The 20,969-nt window shown below is 44.5% G+C and overlaps 1 long non-coding RNA gene across 1 annotated transcript; it reads left to right on the top strand.

Annotated features, from left to right (window-relative positions):
• The first annotated feature begins 499 nt into the window (after nt 1-499).
• On the top strand, nt 500-13,232 carry LOC132664331 (uncharacterized). Its single transcript, XR_009603602.2, has 3 exons — nt 500-579; nt 10,693-10,871; nt 12,805-13,232. It is a non-coding gene; the product is annotated as an uncharacterized LOC132664331 (long non-coding RNA).
• Nucleotides 13,233-20,969: the final 7,737 nt, after the last annotated feature.

Here is a 20,969-nt window from a genome sequence, read left to right as displayed (position 1 = left end):
TTTAAAATATTTCTCTCAGGCCAAAGTTGTTTATTTTGTACTTCATGGTAAGAGCTCAAAGGCGTCAGTTGATTTCAGTTTGTCCAGATCCCCAGGAAGATGTTGCTTGAGGACAAGTTGCCTCTGGCTCAGTGAACTTCTCCTATGGACATGCTGCATAGGCCTACATTTCTTTCCGTAGATGAAGCAACGTACTTTCATTTATCCTCTTGGGTGCAGACAGAGTGACTTAGAATATTACCTCCACTAGGGGCGCCTGGGTGGTGGTTCAGTCGGTTAAGTGGCCGGCTTTGGCTCAGGTCATGGTCTTGGCGGTCTGTGAGTTCAAGCCCTGCATCAGGCTCTGTGCTGACAGCTCGGAGCCTGGAGCCTGGAGCCTGCTTCTGTTTCTGTGTCTCCCTCTTTCTCTGTCCCTCCCCCATTCGTGCTCTGTCTCTCTCTGCCTATTAAAAAAAATTGAAAAAAAAAAGAATATTACCTCCACTAATTCGCCATTTATTTTAAGGCTGCATGCATACAGGAAACCAAGAAAAACTGAAGAACTGGATGGAAAAGACAGAATCCATTGACCAGAGATAGGTGAGATGGTCTGAATGCTACAGTTTTGATATCGATGTGCCTCAGCCCCCACTGCAGATTTGCTTCTTGAACCTCTGTTCAGTTTTCTCATCTTTACCTCCATATGCAGTAAAATCTTGGTTTGTGAGCATAATTGGTGTTGGAAACATGCTCGTAATCCAAAACCCTTGTATATCAAAGTGAGTATCCCCATAAGAAATAATGGAAACTCAGATGATTCGTTCTACAACCCAAAAATATTCATATAAAAAATGATTACAATATTGTAATAGAATACAAAAGAATAAAGAAAATACAAAATAGAAGGGAAAATAAACAAATTAGCCTGAACTTACCTTTGAAAACCTTCGTGTCTGGGGGCGCCTGGGTGGCTCAGTCGGTTAAGCGGCCGACTTCGGCTCAGGTCATGATCTCGAGGTCAGTGAGTTCAAGCCCCGCGTCGGGCTCTGTGCTGACAGCTCAGAGCCTGGACCCTGTTTCAGATTCTGTGTCTCCCTCTCTCTGACCCTTCCCCGTTCATGCTCTGTCTCTCTCTGTCTCAAAAATAAATAAACGTTAAAAAAAACAAAAATTAAAAAAAAAAAAAGAAAACCTTCGTGGCTGGTGTGAGGGAGACAGAGAGAGGAGGGTTATTGTGTAGGACGACTTTCATTATCACCAATGGAATCACTGCTCTCTATTGGCTCAGTGGAATCTTTTTCTTTCTGTGCAAGTTTAACAAGGAACCTGTCCAGTGACACTTGCTTTTGCCTCTTTTTGAGGATTTCACGGAAATGTGACATTGCATTGTCTTTAAACAGATTCATCGCTTGCACTGCTACAGCCTTATTCAGGTGGTGCTTTTCTACAAAAATTTGCACTGTCTACCGCATTAAAATTTTTTTAAAAAAGTGTTTATTTTTGAGAGAGAGAGAGTGAGCATGAGCAGGGGAGGGGCAGAGAGAGAGGGAGACAGAATCCCAAGCAGGCTGTAGGCTCTCAGCTTTCAGCACAGAGCCAGACTCAGGGCTTAAACTCATCAACCGTGAAATCATGACCTGCGCCGAAGTCAGTTGCTTAACCAACTGAGCTACCCAGACACCCTGCCCTGTTTCCCACATTTTACGCATCTCCCTAATCTCATTTGAAGTGAGGGATTCCTCCACCTTTTCTCCTCCTTTGCAGAGGAAGATGTAGACTTCTCACAAAATCTTACAGTTTCAGCCACTTGCATACCTTGTTCATACTTCTCAATGATTTCCTTCTTGACTTCCACTGTAATCATCTCCCCCTTCTTACCACCCTTCTTTTCAACCTTTTTCTGCATGGGGGCCATTGTATACACTCGCAGGATGTTGACTACAGTACAGTATTAATAAACTCTTGTCATATATTGTATCTATGTAACTGGCAATAAGGCAGCAGAGGAAAGGGTCTATAACTGCACGCAGCCTGACCTAGAATGAAGCAAAGCATTTTTAAGCTTACTCTGGTATGGAAAAGCAAAGGACTGTCCATAGGTGCTTTGAAGTGACAAAAAATACACTAGAGCCAGTTATGGGCACCTTCCAACGTTTGAAAAATCACTGATTTCTGCCAAACACCACAGCCTGAGACCAAGCATCCAAGCATGGGAGATGATCACCCACAATCCCGCAGCAAGAGGGAGGGAAAGAGAGAGAGAGAAAACCATTGGCTCAGTTGTGATCATGTAACATTCAGCATCACGTACTACTCATAAGACATCGCTCATTTACCAAGTTAAAATTTATTAGAGATGTTTGCTTGTCTTGTGGAACACTCACAGAAAAAGTTACTTATAACCAGGTTTTACTGTACTTGTACTTCTTTTCCTCATATCTACTGCTTCTCTTAGATTTCTCTTTTTTCTCCTTGTTTTACACACAGAGCCAACATGAATCCTGGCTTCTATTTATATTATGTTCATTAAACTAGTGTTTCCACAGTTAACTACCCTAATGTCAGAATTTCTTGGCTTAAATGCTGAAGGGTGAGAATCAGAATGGACAAGTTCATCTGTCTTAGCCAAGCCATGTCATAAGCCTGTGCCTTCTTGGCCTTTAAGTCAAGTGACTGCCCCTGGTCCAGTTACCTTTGGCCAGGTACATGTGGTATCACCCCTTCAGCAAAGGTGCCTATGGGGGCTGTGGGCAGGGCCGGTACCGTGATAGAGATCCACTGTGCTGCTCTTTGAATTTCATAACCAAGTGGCATCTTGCTCCCTGCACTTCTGTTACTAGAAGCATATGGGTCTGATTTCTGGCATCAATAGAACTAGAGACACACTCGGGAGAGCTCAGTCTTGAACTGCCTCTCAAAAGCACAGCCATGGTATTTTATATTTGATGAAGGTAACCTAACAGAATTTCTAATCATCTAATGTTCTAGATTTTCCAGGCTTTATCTCGACATGAAATAACAGCGTCACAAAATCACATACCTGGACTATATTAGTTTACTTATTTGGAAACATGCCTGCATAAAATTATGGTTTAATATGATACCTCTGAGGTTAAATATAAGAAATGTTCACATGAAGAATGTATCTGCATCTTTAAAATTGCTTGAAAAGTCGCTAATTATTATAGGTTCTTTATATAAGGATTCATGTAATAATTTTCTCTTAGATTTTAGTGCCAAGGAAAAAACTTTATTTCTGTTCTAATGAGTGAGAATTATATAATTCACCAAATTTCCTATTGGCCACTAGAAAATTCTGAAGCAAAATTTAGGACTCAATTGTAGTATCTCTCCCTAGCCTGGGTTTCTGGTAAACAACCTTTCTCCTCTCAAGTATACGATTTTGATATTTTTATTTGATTATCCTTATTTTAACAATTGAAAAGTATATGTGTCTGTTGTCTAAACCGCTTCAAATATTTTTGGAGGTAGCTAGAATGCAAGTGATAAATATGATTCGATACATATTACTAATATTACTGCTTAGTAGAGTATATGCTAATGAATTCAGGGAAATTTTTGGTGCTTTAGGGGGTCTCCAGGCTAGTGACTTTCTACGCTCAAACGTATTGTAAATGAGAGGTTAGTTCCCACTGTGCTTCTGATACTAAGAAAATGTCTGTGGGGCCCCTGGAGCAATCTCATGATGTATTTATGTTGTAGAAAATTTGAATCTAAGAGAGTTCACACAAAGATTTTCATTAAAAGGGGAAGGGCTGAGGTTGGAAGCAACTGGCAAAGAATTATTCATTTTCCGTAAAGGAATCAAAACTTGATTGGCCTTTTATAATCGATGTTTGAGGATGCTGGAGGCTTTTGTGAGTTCCTTTAAACTGTTGTCCTGTTTCACATTTCTTATGTATTTTCTGGAGCGGTGACTTCATTCCAGATGTTTCAACAGTTGAAAATTTAGTGAATCCACAGTTTGAATACACATTATCAGTAATAGACCGATGAATTTCCCCCCAACTAACACGATTAAACAGGCCCGTTGTTTTTAGCATTGGTAGGCACAACTTCAATTTTAGATAAGTACACGCTTTCCAGAAAGGAAGCCTCTTTGGAAGGCAGCTAGCCATGTGGTTTACCAGGGTTACAAACCTGTTTTCCACTAAGTGTTTTCTGGGCTTCGCATTAAAAAAAAAAAGAGAGAGAGAGATTTAGCAGTCACACAAACAAAACTTGCACCTCTGTGGAGTGGTATCTTCCAGGTCATTGGGCATTCTCTACTATTGGATTGAGTAGCATGTCATTGAATTTTTATTTTGGAAATGGCCAAGTCTTAAAATCTGCAGATGCTTTAGCCGCCATCCAGCACTCTAGTGAGCTTGGTTGGTGCTTGGTCAAACTCTGCTTCGTAGCAAGTTTGATTTGTTACTTTGGACCATTTTTCTATGGTTCTTTATTCTTTTGCTCTCACGTTGGAGGAGCCAAAGCAGTTGCTTTTGGCACCTGAATTTGTAACCTTTCCCGAATTTCTCCTTCACAGCCTCTTGTCAGAGACCCAAATCCCAAAGGCACATGCTAACGCAGCCCAGATGCCAGGAAGATCCATCCCCAGCTGGGCCATATGACCCTAATGAGCAAGCAGCCATATGTACAGTTAATTAAAACTCAAGTCAAAATAATAAAATGAGGTTTCTGGGTACACTCAGCAATGGCAAGGTTTCCTTTTGTAAAATCTGGAAACCACTTGTACAGCCACCAGGAAAAAGGAGCAAGCCACTCGCGTGAATTCCCTTTGCTTCAAAATCTCAGTGAATAGCTATAACGTATATGTATGTCACACACTGAGACGTCCATCGGAAGACATTACAAGACAGATACAGAAAAAAGAAAGCAGTCTGTGCTTATGGTCTAGTGGGGCATTGACACATTAAATTCTCTCCTTCAGTGGCTGAAGTTCATGATTTTTCTCTTCTGTTTCCCTTGACCCTCTGCAGGTAGAATCTGTCTCTTACTTTCGTGGTTCTGTGTTTCTGTTGCGCTCTGTGACCACCTGTGCATGCTGATGGTTGACTTGTTGCCTCCCCTGCTCACCTGTGAGGTCGAGCGGTTGTGCTGGAGCCTGCTAGTCTCAACTGGGGAGAGCATACTGTTACAGAGTCAGTAGTGTTGAGGGCCACTTGTTCACCGTGGGTAGCTGGATATCGACTATAGAGACAATATTTGTATATATCATGGAACTTGCCAAATCAGGGCTATGGATTTTTGGAGTGTGGATTTACCAGCGCATGAAGTCCTTAAAGTCAGGATTGTGGCTTTCTTTTTGGATCTCCAGGGCCTGGCCTCTCCTGGATACTCAGTCTACGGCCATACCACCCTGAACGCGCCCGATCTCGTCTCCTGGATACTCAACACATATTTGGTGAATGAATGAAGGGACACAAGTAGAATAAAACCAACCAACCGGTCTTGTATAAAATGAAGCAAGCAATCGCAACAATGCAGTGATTTGAGAGGCTGGTTGAAGGGTCTTCACCTCCCCACCAATAGGTATCCCCTTGCTGTTTTGCTGCAGCGCATGATCCACATATTGGTATTATTTTCAAAGTAAAGGCCACATTTTGGTTGGCTTTAGGGAGAAGTTTGCTGGGCGAAGCAAGAGAAGGGGAAGCAGATAGCAAGCAAGACGGTAGGAGCAAGCATATCAGCCACAAAACACAATGAAATGAGCTAGTTTATCCAGTTGTGATTCCACTACGGTCCATCACCGCCAGAGCTGAGTAGGACTCTGAAGTGGTGAGATTTATTCCTAATCCCTTCTAACTTTCTCTATAAGCCACAGCCTTCATATCACCCCTTGTTTGCCCAAGAAACATCTCTATTCCTTTTCTTTCTCTTTTAGTGTATTTATTTATTTTTGAGAGAAGGGGGGGGGAGGGGCAGAGAGAAAGGGAGAGAGAATCCCAAAGAGGCTCCATGCTGTCGGTGCAGAGCCTGACATGGGGCTCGAACTCTCAAACTGTGAGATCATGACCTGAGCAGAAATCAGGAGTCGGATGATGAACTGGCTGAGCCACCCAGGTGTCCCTTTATTCCTTTTAAAGAAAAGAATCCCTTGTACCCTAGACCTGTTTCTCTCCTCTTTCTTTTCTGTTACAACTTCCTTGTCTTTAGTCCCTTCTCTATGAGACCAGATATTCCTGGTTATGATTTGAGATGTTCTAAGTAAGTTGCTATTGTAATTCAACAGAGGAGTCATGGAAACAGTACAGATTGGATCAAAAGCAGCAAAAAACCCGATGATGGTGTTTCAGGTACTGTGAGAACTGTTTGGAGGGAAATTTTAGTGTGGGGGACAGAGAATATTCTAGGTGGTATGCTTTTTTTTTTTTTTTAATTTTTTTTTTAACAATTATTTATTTTTGAGACAGAGAGAGACAGAGAATGAACAGGGGAGGGGCAGAGAGAGAGGGAGACACAGAATCTGAAACAGGCTCCAGGTTCTGAGCTGTCAGCACAGAGCCCGACGCGGGGCTCGAACTCACGGACCGTGAGATCATGACCTGAGCCGAAGTCGGACGCTTAACCGACCAAGCCACCCAGGCACCCCTAGGTGGTATGCTTTAAATCACTCCATGTAAGTAATTGCCTCTACTGCCTTAGTGTAAGCTAGGGTCTGACGGATTTTCAACAAAAGAGAGCAGAGGCCTGTTGAGGTAGGAGTTGGCAGGGGTAAGTTTTGATAAAGGGAGGGAAGAGGCACAGGTCTAGGATCAGGGAGATGTTTCCTACCGTGCATCCTGGGCATTTGGAAGGGGTCAGGAATATGGAGTGTGGGCGTATGCTGGAGGCTGGAGTGTGATGCGGAAGCTTCTAGAAGGTATTGGCGGTAGGATGGCAGAAGAAGTCTCAGAGGCAAACATGGCCTGGAGCCAGCCTTGACTGCCATCTGTGTTTGGTGTTTTTCTACTCAAAGTTTACTAGCTTTGTAACTGCTGAACACTTGTAGTGAGGCAAACTTCTCAGATGAGATTTGAGGTTCTGTGCTGATGGCCTGTGTTTATTGGATTCACTTTTCTTGGAGAATGACCCCTCCTGTTCCCTGCTCCTCCAAGGCTTCATGGAGAACTCAGGTCCACACTGCAAGGGAAGCTCAAAAAAGCCTTGCTTACAGCCTATTAGAGGATTCTGGGAAATAATGTTGTTTATTTCAAAATGCAAGGGGCAACATCTTTTTCTGAAAATTTTTTTCATTTACTTAAGTGTGTGTCTTTATTCTTTAGACAAGCTGCGAGGAGCTGGCAGGTGGGGATAATCCAAATCCTCAAAAATGTTTTGCAGTATGTCTAAGGTTTAAATAAAGATTTCATCAAGACTTCAGAAAATTGTATCTGCCCCCTTGATGACAGCTCTCTGTCTGGGGAAGAGCATGAGCTAAAGTACAGTTGGAGAAAGTGACTTTACATTTCCCCCCACTGGGACTGGGACTAGTAAGTAGTGTCTTTTGAAGCAGTATGACTAGGGGGTTGGTGCCAATGCGTGAGCGTCTTGCACCAAGGTTCTTGTGCCAGTGCGCTGGTTGTAACACATTGTCCAACGCTCACACGGAAGCTGCTTTCTCCTTAAAGGTGTCAGATGACAATAATAATAAAAGTAAATGCACACAAACGCATTGAGTACTCACTGTGTGTTGGGTCCTGTGAACTAAGTGCTTCCCAGGATTATCCCACTTAGTCTTGTAAGAACCCTCTGAGGCAGCCACTCTTATAATTATCCCCAGTTTATAGGTGAGGAAGCTGAGAGAGCAGTTAAACAACTTGCCAGTGGTCAGCAGCAGAGATGGGATTATGTATCCAGGCCTTAGCTGTGCTGCTAACCACTACACTACCTCGTCTCCTGGCAGTAGAAGGCAGGGCACAAACCGCAACAGTAGCATTTAACAAGCACCTACTATATGCCAGGAACTGCACTAAGTCTCTTCCATGCCTTATTCACTTTTTTTCTTAACCGCACTATGAGGTGGGTACTTTCTCTTCACATTTTACAGAAAAGGAAACCGAGGCATAGGTCACAGTTAGGGTAATGGAGCCGGGATAGTGGTGGTGATGAAGCATCAGCTGGGCTTGAGCTACTACGGGTGGCCGTCAGAGTGACTGAAAACACTAGCAAGGGGCATAGACCCGTTTTCATAAAGGCTAATCTAGGGTCTCACATAACTGGTTCTGAGCATGTTGACACCACGCGAAAATGTGTGATTTCTCCCACTCACTGAGGCTGTGATCTGCCTCCCACCACAGCCACTCTCCACGCCACACCTGTCTCTTGCTCACTGCCTGAAGCCAGAGCCCTCTGGTGCTATGAGTGGAAAGGCTTTGGGTGCTGCCTGTGGGTAAAGGGGTGTGGACAGACAGTGTCCTCGGTTTGCCTGACTGTTGTAATAAGTAAACAAGAAATAGAAGGAGGGAATCTCAGGTTCTTCTACATCCCTCGGTTCCAGTTACCAATATCAGTCTCCATCTTTTTCAGGCAAGGAAAGTGGATAAGCAACTGAGGGAATGTAAAAGTTGCTAAAGGCAGCATTTCAAGACAACGGAGATGCTCACACCTTGGACCTGTTTGTCTAGGTTCAGGGACAGAAGTTTATTGAATGTGTCTTTAGCTTAGCTAGATAGAACAAGGGCTGATTTCTATCGTTTACCCCTTATTGGACTTCACTTGAACTTACAGCGCTCCCCAGTGATGCTACAGATATTAAACTGATGGTTCCTGCTTCCTTCCTCTGATTTCTTTTATCCCCACACAATACTTAATTTTTATGGGGATTGGCCATCTTAGCGGCTTATGAAATGAGAGATGGCTTTGACCAGAAGGTGTAAACAAGGCTTACTGTTTGAAGCTTCGCTATTTGTATTTGAGTTATTTTCCTGGTCACAGACACAGACTTGCAGTGATTCATCATTCATTCATTGCCCTGAGCCCCCAGCCCCTCGAAGGAATGTAATCCAAATTTCCTCAAGCTGCTGACTTTCCACAGATAGGGGGACTCAAGTGCCCCTGCTCAGGCCACTAGCTGTGTAATGAATGACTTCCATTTTCGCTCAGACTTCCACCAAGCTATTGCTAGGAGCCTCTGGGGCTGCCGTATGAGATCATGAGCGCTGTTTCCACTTTGGACTGTCTTGTCAGCACCTGGGATTTGAGGGCAGACCTCATTGCTTCCATTATACAGCATCCGATGCACCCCAGATCATAAACCCTGTGGTGCCTGTGGCCCCTGGCCCATCTGCATTTCTTTCTGCACCTAAACCTAAACCACCCACGATCTACACAGAGGTGAAGCTATGTGTGATGTGATGGCACAGGCCCTTCTCCCCCGCAGGGGTCTCTGGGCCTCCCTGGGTCCCTGCTGCATACAGCATCTTGACTCTTATCTGCAGCCTTCTCCCGATGCCTCAGATATGAGCCCACAGGGTTGGCTGTGGTCAGCATCAGACGTGGAGTCTCCAGCAGCCCATACGACATGCCCAGACCACCGTGAATCCCGTGAGTGGGTGCAAGTTAGTGCGAAATTGGGACCCCAGCCTCTCATGTAATTTTCAGATGATTTTCAGACAGATCCAGCTCAAGGCTTAAAGTGAAGTGATGTTTACATTCAGTGGAACGCACTGCTTTTGGCTCTCTATCCTGGCTACCAGAAGGGCTGTCCCTGACCCAAAGCGTCTGTGCCTCTGGGAGCTTGTTAGAAACGCCCAGTCTCAGGCTCCAGCCCAGACCTACTAAATGCAAACCTGCCTTTTAACCAGATCCCCAGGTGATTTACATGCACACTGAAGTCTGAGAAGCACTGCTGTATATCATAACTGACAGATCAGACCGTACTTAGGAAATGGTGCTAAAGTGATTTTCCAGATCTGGGAAGCCCCGCAGCATAGAACGTTGCAAGTAAATCTAGTGATTGCTTGCTATTAAATACCTATAGAGCGTTTTTTCTGTCTTTACGTACTCTTTCATTTGAATGCAGATTTTATTTTGGGATTTTTGATATTCATGTTAGTCAATAATGGAGTTTGATATTGTGTATTAACTTGAATTCTCCCTCCCTTCCATTCTTCTTGGGTTAAGAACTCTGATAATAGAAGGGAACTATAGACCTGACATTCAAGGAAAATCCAGAAATGAATTCTTTTTTATCTTCAGGCAGAGCAGCTCCAATGAATAGAGAAGTGTAATAAAGCCTTTTTATATGCCTGCCATAGAAAGACAAACCTTTTCCAAAGGAAATGGATTTGAGTATTTGCGAGGTATGATAAACAGCCTGACAAAAACGAGCCTGAATTTCCCTTTTAAATGTTCAGCAGGGGGAGGTTTTAACTTCTCCTGTCAGGTAAAAAAAGAATTCATTATGAAAGCCATTCTAGCTGAAACTCAAAAATGAAAACGAGGCCCGATCAGAGTGGAAAGCAATGATTTAGAAATGTGTTAAAGGGAGTAGTTTAATGAATAAAGTGTCAACTTTCCATAGGAGCAAAAATAAATCACGCAAAGGCTTAACCAGTTTTGTCGCTGTGAATTAGCTGGGCGTAGTTGGGACCAGCACACCCTGTAAGGAAACATTAAAATCTAATTCTCACTGAGATTTGTGTACGTGCATTGTTGATAATGATGTTAATAACGGCATTGTATGCTTTTTACGACTTCTCTTTCCAGTGATTGCCAACAGCCGGAAGAAAATGAGGCGCAGTTGAACGAAAATGGCCCCAATTCTCAGTTTTTCCACTCAGCGGAAAGCCTTGAGGCCTTGAATCCACCCGCCCAGGAATGACCTGATGTCCCGCTGCAGAATAGTCTAGACACTCGGTGTTGCTGTCCTTGGTCTTGGTTCCCAGGTATCTTCCTTTCCTAGGGCTGCCCTGCCAGAGTACCGCAGACCAGGTGCCTTCAGCAGAACTTTATCGTCTCCCGGTTCCGGAAGCCGGAAGTCCGCGTCAAAGTGTGGGCAGGGTGGTTTCCTGCGGGGGTCTGGGTGGGAGAACAGGTGCCAGCTTCTGGTGGTTTGCTGCCAATCCTTGGCTTTAGATGGACCTCCTTGATCTCTGTTTTCATCTTCATGTGATGTTCTCCCTGTGTACAGGTCTGTATCCAAATTCCCACTCCCCCCACTTTTTAAAGTTTATTTATTTACTTGAGAGAGAGAAAGAGAGGGAGAGAGAGAGAGCATGAGCTTGGAAGGGACAGAGAGAGGGGGAGAGAGAATCCCAGCAGGCTCAGTGCAGCTCCATTCCACTAATGGTGAGGTCATGACCTGAGCCAAAATCAAGAGTCAGACGCTTAACCGATTGAGCCACCCAGGTGCCCCCTAAGTTCCCCTTTTGTTAGTCAAACTAAATTAGGGCCCACTGGATGATCTTCTCTTAACGAATTACATTTTCAAAGATTCTGTTTCTAAATAAGGTCACCTTCTGAGTTACTGGGGATTAAAACTCCAGTGTATCTTTTTCTGAGACACACAATTCATGCAACTCACCAGGTGGGACTGCTTTGTAACAAGGTTGTTTGATTTGTTAATAACTAAACTCGCAAGTTTGTAGCACAATCCCTGGGCGAGTGATCAGAGTGCAGCAAATCACCATGGAATAAATAAAGGAATTCCTAACCTAGGCATACATACTTACGAAGCACCACCGTTAGGTATCTTTGAGGCATGGGTTGTGTAATACTTATTTTATTAGTAACGAAATGGATGCAATAAGAGGTTAACAGAGTATGCTTCTCACATTCTATAGTTATCTGGTTTATTTTCTTATTATTCTTTGTCGAACTAAAAATGAGGGCAAGGACCTTGGTTAGTTGCTTAATACAATGTTGACCAACTGAGCTTGGTACTTGTGAGATGGTCAGATTCACGTAATTAGTGCTGCCTCTTAAGTACAGTGTGAAGCAAAAGCACAAACAGAGTGAAAGTACAAATTTGTGAGAACGAGAAGACTGGAGCTTTAATGGAGAACTCATTGGATCTAAGGTATCACGAGAAATCGTTCAACTTAATGCTCACACACATTGGTGGGTCTCCTCAGCAGACAGCGAGGGAAGACGATCATCATATGCAAGTACTCCTTGCATGCCAAGGACAGAGGAGCAGATTGTGCACGTGTAAAGCAATGCTTACATTTCCTTCCTCCTTCTCCTTTTCCTCTTGGATGTGTCGAGTCCCCACTGGTACCCACTAACATGCTGTTGCTTGAGATTTGCTCTTTACTAAGTAAGGAAAACCAAATGATTGCATTTTAGCTCGTTTTCTTTTTTTCCTGCTGTTCACCGAATGGCAACCTTACAATAACAGGTAAGGGAAGCAGGAACAGAAAGGAAGGGGAAAAAGCAGAGCCCTGCATAATTTGTGCATGGAGGTTCTTTTACAAAATCGTTTAGAAATGACTAGAGATTTATATAAAGTTTTCTCTTGTAAGACGGTAATTTTCTTGGGGTAAATTCATTTTTCCATCTTCACCATTGGATGGAAGTATTGCAGAGTGGGAAGGGGCCTTAAAATCTGTTAAGTTCAATTCTCATTTTATAGGAGGACATTGAAGCCCAGAGATGATAAGGTACTTGTCCAGGGTCACAGAAATTAGTTTTTACCAGAGGCTGTACTGGTTACTATGCTTTCTTCGTGCCCAAGTCTATTTTTTTTTTTTTTTTTTTTTTTTTTTTTTTTTTTTAGTATACTATATACTCCTTCTCAGAACTGAGAGGGTTTTTTTTTCCTCCCCTCCCTCCCACCTCTTTCCTTTTCTTCTTTCTTTTTCCTTCCTTTGCTTTTAGATGCTGCTGACAGCTGTGTTCCCTGTGGGAGAAATTGCTTACCTGGATGCCTCACTCTGGACACTGGAGTCTCCACTGTGTGAGTCTGGTGGGCACATCCTGGTGAGGTATCGGTTTCTAGGAGTCCCTGGAGGGGCATTTTGCTGTACCAGACTAGGTAAGGGTCATGCACGGGATAGGTGGGCAATGACTGTGGGGTCAGATCACATGTAGATTTCTCTAGGGGTAACTTACACTCCATCCTATGAAACAATCATGAATACCACCCAGTGGCATTGTGAGATTCATTTCCACTCCCTCCTGGGGAAACCCTTAGCAAAGTGTGAGCAGGAACCATCCCGTCTTTCCTTACACATTCTGCCCTTTCTCAGCTGGCCTGTGCTGTTCTGGTCTTAAACCACTCCATGGGACTGCTTGATTGCTGCTATTTGGCCCTTGTTAGGGAACTCTGTTCCCTTCTGCCCTTGCTCCAAGTTCATTTGCAGCTTGGGTCTACCTTAATGGTATTTAAAGGAGGCAGATGTCCCTCAGAATGCTCAGCAAAAACATCGTCTTCCTGTTGACCACGCCTGCAGAGAGTCTCTCTTTCCCAGGCTCTGGGACCTGTCCTCTTCTCTGTTCTGAGCAGCTGGGCTCTGCTCCACTGCCTCTGAGTCCTACTACTGTGTTTTCTGCTACACTGTGACATGGGGAAAGGGCTTTCCCCTTGGCTTGATTTGGTAAAAAGAATAACTTCTGCACTGGAGCCAAGCAGAAGATGAATTTTCCTTGGCTTTAACCACAGAGACCATTATCTTTCTCAGCTGTGGGGCTCCACCAAGCTTTTTTCTTGGCTGCTAAGTTTCTCCATTCTACTTTTCACATTTTCGTATCTTCACTCTCAGTGTGGGCTAGGCAGGTGGACTGGAGGCACCTACTATCCCCCCGAAACAATGCTGGTGGCTTGGTGGGGAGAGGAAATGGTCATATATAGCCCTACAATATGATCTGGAGGGGAGAATGACCCCAGCATTTGTATCTTCTGAATATTGCCTTCAGAAATGGTGACTTGAGCAGTGAGGTTCTGCTTTTGGAGAACCACAAAAGCAAAGCCAAAACGCAAAACAAAACTCTGGTCCCAAGAGGGAGGCAGTGAATCCAGGATGGAGAAGAAGATGACAGGGGGTGGAGCTTGTATTCCCAGGTGAGCAGTGGCACCAAATGTAGCTGGAGGGCTGCATGACATCGACCTTTGAACTGTCACGGTTCTATTGTTGTCTCTTTCCTTCTAACCCTCAGCTCGTTTGTCTTTTTCTCCTACTTCTACGTAACCCCTCTTATATCCCCACCACCCTACTGAGACAGTCAAGCTAACCACCAACAATGTGTCCCCTCCCCTCCCGGATGTGGGAATGTTGCAGGGAGGAAGCAAGCTGGGTAGGCCTTGCATTTCCCAGCCCTCCTTGCCTACACATGTGGCAGTGCAGCAAGTTTGCAGGGATGGAACATGGGCAGAGGAATGTCTGTCATTTCAGGCTGCACTTTGGAGAGAGAGTGTGCCTTCACCACCACCTCGTTCCCCTTCCACCAGCTCACCATGGAGGATTCCGGAGCCCTGAAAACACGGTGAAGTGTTTTCAACCTTGTCGTTCGTTGGAACCATCTGGAAAGCTTTAAAAACTCTCGCTGCCCAAACCCCTACCCCAGAGATGCTAATTAAATTGGTCTGGGGTGTGGCGGGAGCAGCAGGAGTTTTAAAAGGTGTTCTAGAGGCTAACCCAAGTCAGAGAACTGGTGCTCTGGAGGGGTGTGGAGCCCCAAGAAGGAAATTGTCATGGAGAAGAAAGCTACCCACTCGCCAGGAACACCCACGTTGGAATGTTACTTAAAAGAGAAAGAAAGCTTTATTCCGTTAAGTCCCTGGGAATTTGAGGTTTATTTCTTAGATCAGCTCAGTTGTCCCAATTAATGCATCTTTTTTAACGAACACAGAGAATGCCTCCTCAGCATGCCAAGATTTTCTCCCGACATCTTTTGGTTGCTGGGTTCTATTGGATTCAACTGTCCCATAAGTGGGCAACAGGGGTGCTGGTGGGGTGCAGAGTCACCGCACTGCTCCGGCATTTGAGGTGCTACTCCTGCAACTGTGAGAACTTTCAATCTGGTACAGTGTCCCTGTCAGAGATAAGCTCACACAGAGATAATCATTGTTTTATTTGAAAGATGGTGATTTCCTCAGGTTTGCATTTATCCTGTGATTCTATTAGTCTGTGTGATTCTGCTTACTGATATTCGGTGCTCAGGATGTTGTCTTCTACTCTGTGGTTGGTGATAGGATACCATGTTTAATTTTTCCAAGTTTTCTGATACCACTCAGTGAGAAAAATAATGGTTAGTGTTCAATTGCGGAATGTTTCTCAAGTAATTGTCTCAAAACCGCAGGGCATGTATTTGATTTCTTTGATTGATCTGTTTTGTGTATATATTTTTCCAACATCTTGAATAATTTAGGAGCAATCTTGGTTTGTGGCTAATTTGGTGTCCAGCAATTATGCATCCTTCTGAAGCTGCTATTCGCTCAAGTGTCTGAAAGCAGGAGAGAACAGCCTTATAACAAGACTCATTGTTACGTGAACTTGGGCATAGCATGTGGCCACTCAGGTTCCTGGAAACCTGGTGCTTATCTTCAGGTCAAGGTGTGTTCTAAAAGGTGGGTGTTGGTCCTGTCTCCTCACATCAGCGTTGATGGGTGGATAAGCTTTCTGTTTGCTTTAAGCTTTTTCCCTTGCATTAGTTGAAAGCAACAGTGAAAGGGAAAATAATGCCTGCTGGAGGTCCTGAACCGACCTTGCAAACTTAACCCTAGGGAGGAAGTAGGGCCACTTCTAGAGTGAAAGTGGGCTGTGGTGGGGGAGTAAGCGTAGTAATATGGATGCTCTAGAATTGTTCTGGGACATGTAGAGAGCTTTCCAGCTGGGTGGTAATGCACCCTCAAACAGACAAAGGGACTCATCTATACCAAAATGTGCACCTTGCTCTCTGATGCACTTGTGGCTGAACAAGTTGGGCTGGTTATTGTAATGAGGGAGGCACACACTGTGGGGAACTGTGGGGAGACTCAGTCAAAGGAAGAACCTCTTGGAGGATTTGAGCTTGTGTCTGATGGTTTTTAGGAGGGTTTAAGAAACTGGGATTGGATACTTTTAGGAAGTGGGGGTCATCCTATGGCTGGGTATCTTAACTAGCTTCTCCAAAAGGTGGGATGAATGAATCGAAGCAGGAATTTTAACTGGTAAAGAGTTACACTCATTTGCAGGATAGGGGGATATTGGGTGATTTTTGTGCTTTGGACAGCGTTCATATTTTTTGTGTGTACTCAGATGTGATTATGGGCTGGTCTTGTTTTTGCTCTGATCCGTCACATGCATGGTGGCCTTGTCTGATTATCGGTGTTCTGTGAAATTGTTTATGTTCAATAAGGCCTTGCTCTGGGTGCTAGTGCCAGCCGCTAGCAGCAGCAAGGCCTGGCTGATTGAACCAGGCCAGTTCCCAGAGCTCAAGCTGGTATACTCTCATATAGCCATATTGGTTATTAAAAGATTGAAATAGTTCTCAATTGCTAATGAAATAGTCATTAACCATTGCTGTGAGTCTTCTTTTTTTTTTTTTTTTTTTTGAAGCTTATTTATTTTTGAGAGAGAGAGGATGCATGAGCTCTAGCTGGGGAGGGGCAGAGAGAGATGGAGAGAGAGAATCCCAAGCAGGTTCCACGCTGTCATCGCAGAGCCCGACCTGGGGCTCTGCCTCACAAACTGTGAGATCGTGACCCGAGCCGAAATCAAGCGTCCCAACACTTAACCAGCTGAGCCACCAACACGCCCCACCATGAGTCTTCTGAGAAGTATCTCAGGACAGTTCCCCGTTGTCTTCTTCCCCACAACCCACTGGTTAGTAGCAAAGTAGGGAACCCTCTGGATTGTGCCCCAGGTAGCAGGAAAGGGTGAAAAGACATTAAGAAAATGAAGCAGAAATGAGGTCCAAACAGTGACCTTAACAAAGGCTAAAAAAAACTGGAAAAAGCTGAGATGGAGGGAGGAACAGAGGAAGGGAATAGAGAACAAGAGGAAAATTCAGGCCAAGGCGCCCACCCTCAGGGTCTCTTGTCATACTGCCGTTCAGTTATATTGAATATGTCTCCAAATGAGTTTGCCGTCGGCTGGAGCTCAGAAAACAATCCTTTCGTTACAAAGAAGTTTGGGTTGGAATTGGATCAGATCTGGCAGGGTTCAACCTGTAAAGAAAAGAAGGAAATGGAGCTCTCCGGCTTCATGGCCACTTGTGGCACAGCGTTAGGGAAGCTGGTTATAATTCGTGGCTTGGCGCCTTCGCTGACGCTCCTTTGAATCACAACTTGCACAGGGTCCTGTGCAGGTACGAAAAACCTCACTGTCTTTGAGTTAGAATGAAAACCAGCATGCGTTTCCCTGCCAAGTCTCCGCGAGAAGGTAGCGCGAACAGATGGTGGAGGAAGCTGCACAGAAAACCTTGATTAACACCCAGTGATGTGTGTGGGGCACCACTCTGGAAGGCCTTTCCTCTCCCACTTGTGAAGAACTTCTACAAACAGCCAGTGGGAACACAGGAGGGGGGTGGGGGCACCTGCGATCTCATTCTTCTGAAGTCCTACTTCTTTGAATTGGCAGCATAAGCACTGTTCTAGGGAACACACAGCGACTTTTGAAAGAATCAATGAAAAGGAAAGAGAAGGTAAGCGTGCAAAAGAGGAAACAGTGCCTTGACAGATGGAGGCTGGGTCCTGGGAGCTGGGAGGGGCCTGGAAGTTCACTCCATCCTGAGTTATCTCCGCAGCTCTGTGTGTCATCGGACTCTGGGGCATCTCTGGCAGCCAGACTCTTTCTGGTCACTCCAGTGCCTGGCTCTGTGAAGTAGAAGCAGGCAATTGTGAAACTCAGACCAGGGCTAAAGTAGGTAAGATACTCACAAGGATGACTTTTCTATTAGATCTCTCTTCAGAGATTGTTTTCCTTAGAGAAATGAGTGTCCCATTTCACAAACACATTCAGAAAAGCCCCTACCAGCTCTGGGTCTGTGTGTGTGTGTGTGTGTGTGTGTGTGTGTGTGTGTGTGTGTGTGTGTTTTGTTGTGTTGTGTTCGGTCTTAGGGAAATAATTATTGGAGAAGTTGTTCTTTACAGGGGCTTCCTTTGTCTGGGCACTGGAATATATAATTTGTCTACATTTCTTTATTTTACATTTTTGGCTGGGTGACTATTCCTGGAAAGTTGGATTTCCTTTCTGGTCATAGAAGGATAGGTCATTTTTACTGCAGAAAGTTCCCTTGAGTCTCAAATATTTTAGATCTACCTTCATTGTTGACAAGTGTTTATTGGATGAAGCTACACTTTATGCAGCATTCTCAAACCTGATCATGTCCTTTTTTTTTCTAATCTCTTAAAGGGAGCTCCATAATCTCAGGATGAGAACCCCAGTTCCTTGCTATGGTTGGCCCTGAGTATCTGGTCCTCTCTCACTTCTCCTGCCTCACGTCTCACCTACATCCCTTCCCATGAGAATCTTGGAAGTCTTTCTGGATAAGTTGTGCTCATTCTAGCTTTTCTGCCGATCCATGGGCTGCTCCATGAGAAAGCACTTGGGGAACGTGCCATCCAGCTGACCAGAAAGCACATGTCTCTATGATGTTGGACTCGTTCTGGTTGCAAGGAAGAGACGTGCTCAGAATGTTCTGGGATTTATTTCAAGGACGCTCAGGGAATGGAGAAAAGCAGAAAACTGTCTTAATCCCTGCACTGCTGGACTCACAAAAACCGGGCATGATATTTGGGATGTAGATCGTGGTTCAGGATATAACATGGTTTATCTCATTGTTGCCTACCTTGGCTGGTGTTTCTTGTTACGGCGTTTCATCTATTTCTGCCTAAGCTTTCGCTGTCTGGTGTTGCTGACTCACTCTGCTCTCTACCTCGTAGGTTTGGTTTATTCATGGCTGCTCTGTATTGCTTTTTTCAAAGTGAGTTTTTCTGTTTCCTTTGCCTCTGTTTTCCTCTCTGTGTGTTTGGCATTTGGACTTGCTAAGAGAAGGACTGCAGGCAGTCAGCATCCTGGATGGGATGGCGCCACCGAGCTTTGGTTCTGGGCCCCGCCCTGAGGCATTGGTCAATGAAGAGGTAATCGCCTTTAGGACAGATGCTAAGCCTTGGTCCAATCAGCTGTAGCCAAGGTGGCAAGGTTACTTGGCAGAAAATATATCAACCTAGGATAAGAAGCATCAAACAGGGGTGGGTCAGCATGGTAAATGAGAAAAATGTCTGAGAAGCATTTCTTCTCAGAAATGCTTATGCGGGTTGCTTGGTACTTGGAGATAATATAAGACAGCAAATAAGTGTTGTATTAGTGAAACATGCAATCAGTGTGCTAGACCCCGGCGAGAAGGGGCTGAGATCATTATGGTCTGGGGTGGGCATGCCTCTGCTTACAATCTTGAGAATAAACTTCTCAGGATGGCATAAGGTCTTTATGATATGAAGCTTCTGCTTACCTTTCCAGCTGCATTTCCAGCTCACAGGATCTCCCTGCGGTCGCTGGATGATTGTATCATATTTATTGAGATGCCGCAAGGAAGAACTGCTATACTTCTTTAACTTTGAGATGAAGCATTGTCTTTGCCAAAACCTTGACGTATCCCCAATACCTAATACCTTTCCCGTAGCCCTCTGGACCTGCCTCTTTTCTGGCGGTCAGAGCTCACGATTGTGAATCCTGGCTGACATATCCACCTTGCTCACTGGACTGTGAGGAAAGGCGCTGACTGTGATTTATTCATTTCTGTATCCCAGCAACAGACCCAGGGCTTGGTACCTATTAATACTGTCAGGGCTCCTGTTTATTGAGTTATTACTCTGTTCCATGTACTGTTCCAAGTGTTTTATATGTATTAACTAATTTAATTCTCTCAATCATCTTCTAAATAGGAGCCATTAAGATCCTCATTCTATGTTTTGGAAAGCTGAAGCACAGACAAGTTGAGAAACTTGCCCAAGGTCACATAAGCTAATAACTGGTGGAGTCAGGATTCAAGTCAGGTAACTTGTTCCAGTCTGTGCTTTGTCCACTGAGCTATACTGCCTCTTGGCAATGAATCTTCTAGAGGAAGTAGTAGGTATTCAATTAGTGTCGAGGAAATAAAGGAATCAATGCAGGTATTTTAAGGGAGAGGAAAAGGCAGGGGCAGGCACTGTAGGAGAGAGAAATCAGCCATGCCAAAACATATCCACAGAACAGCCAAGTATCAGCCTTGGGGGACAAGGCTGGATATGTTGGTTGGACCAGATGGTGGACACAGTCAAATGACAATGGGTCGGGCTTTTGAGGAGGGGAGTGATATGATTCAAAGCAAGTTTTAAGATTAATCTGGCTTCAGAGTACAGGATGATTTGAAATGGAAAGAGAACAGGCACAGAGGGTCCAAGTAGGAAGCCACTGAAATAGTCTTGGGAAGCAGTGTAATGAGAAGATCAGAGGACCTGGAGTCGGACAAATGTGGAGTTTGAGTCTTGAGTCTGTTGCTTGCTAGCTGTGTGACCTCTCTCAATCTTTGAGCCCTTAATCCTTCATATATATGACAGGCATTATTACTCACCTCACAGTTTGTTATAAGGATTCAATGCAAATGCATGTGTGCCAAGGGCTTAGCACAGAACTTGATCCTGTTCTTCTTTTGTTTTGGGTCAGGTGATTAGGGCTTGTGCCCCTGATATAGCACTGGCAAGGGAAAGAACAGGAAAATGAGACTCAGTAGAATTTGCTGATTGACGGGTGCTGGGAAGTCGGGGCAAGAAAAGGTCAGTGAATGATCAGTGTGGGTAGTAACGTCAAGAAGCCTAGGTTCCAGGTCTCGCTTTGTCACTAACTACTTTGGACATATCACTCATCCACGTGGCTAGATCTCTGTTCCTTCCCTGGAATGTAAAAATGTTGGACAATTGCTCATTTTTCTTCCAGCTATGAATACTACAGCACTTTAGCCAGGAGGTTTGGATTCTGGACAGCGGGGAGAATATAAACGATGGCCAAGCTTTGCCTTCCCCTTCAAAGAGATTTTCCCACCCCCTCTAGTTTTATAATCCCACCCTTTCTTCTCCCTCTGAA

This window comes from Panthera onca, chromosome F2 (genome assembly GCF_046562875.1).
Source record: "Panthera onca isolate mPanOnc1 chromosome F2, mPanOnc1 haplotype 2, whole genome shotgun sequence".
In the NCBI taxonomy this organism is placed as follows: Eukaryota; Metazoa; Chordata; class Mammalia; order Carnivora; family Felidae; genus Panthera; species Panthera onca.
The sequence above is the reverse complement of the archived record's forward strand: the minus strand, read 5'-3'. Positions and strand labels throughout refer to the sequence as shown.